Genomic DNA, 1,167 nt, shown 5'->3' on the forward strand with positions numbered 1-1,167 from the left:
CAGTTATAACGTAGTTATACTGCGTTATAACGTATAACGTTATATTGTAATACGCTATAACGTATAACGTTACATGGTAATACGTTATAGCGTATAACGATATGAAGCATTACGACATAACATATAACTATATGTAGAATTACGATATAACGAATAACGTTATGTACTATTACGACATAACGTATAACATTATGTAGTATTACGTTATAGTGTATAACGTCATATAGTATTACGATATAAAGCATTACGTCATGTAGTAATACGTTACAACGTATAACGTTATATGGTAATACGTTATAACGTGTAACGTTATGTAGTATTACATTATAACGTATAACGTTATATAGTATTACGTTATAACGTATAACGTTATGTAGTATTACATTATAATGTACAATGTTATATAGTATTACGTTATAACGTATAACGTTATATTGTAATACGTTATAACATATAACGTTATGTAGTATTACATTACAACGTATTAGGTTTTATAGTATTACGATATAACGTATAACGTTATGTCGTAACATGTTATAACTTATAACAATATGTAGTACTACGCTATATCGTATAACGTTATGTAGTAATACGTTATAACGTGTAACGTTATGTACTATCACGTTATAACGTATATCGTTATGTAGTATGACGTTACAACGTATAACATTATATGGTAATACGTTATAACGTATAACGTTTTGTTGTATTACGTTATAAGGTATAACGTTATGTAATACTACGTTATAACTGTTACGTATTTATTTGTTTGGTTTTTTTGTTAATTTGAACGAAAGAATAACTGAACGATAGTAGTTGAAATATAAATTTAAACTTCCGATTAATACGGTAATTGCTGCCACCAGAAATAGTCTAAGGACTATTTCGAAGATAAAATTTTCTTTTATTTTAATTTTTACTTAGTATTAAAAGAATTGCTGTGCTACAGGTGCGGTAACGTTACGGCAACTGGCTATTATATTCCACGTTTTTGCTAACCTGCTATGGGCAGGAGTACTAGCATGGGAGAGGATTAAAGTTATTAAAATAAATAACTAATATTGGTATGTATCTAAGTATGATTAAAGATTTAAATCTCTTATCCGAGTGATTTCTATGAGTTTCTGGTAACAAGGTGTTTTTGTTATAGGTGTTGGAGATCGAGAG

Source organism: Bombus pyrosoma, linkage group LG14 (genome assembly GCF_014825855.1).
Source record: "Bombus pyrosoma isolate SC7728 linkage group LG14, ASM1482585v1, whole genome shotgun sequence".
In the NCBI taxonomy this organism is placed as follows: domain Eukaryota; kingdom Metazoa; phylum Arthropoda; class Insecta; order Hymenoptera; family Apidae; genus Bombus; species Bombus pyrosoma.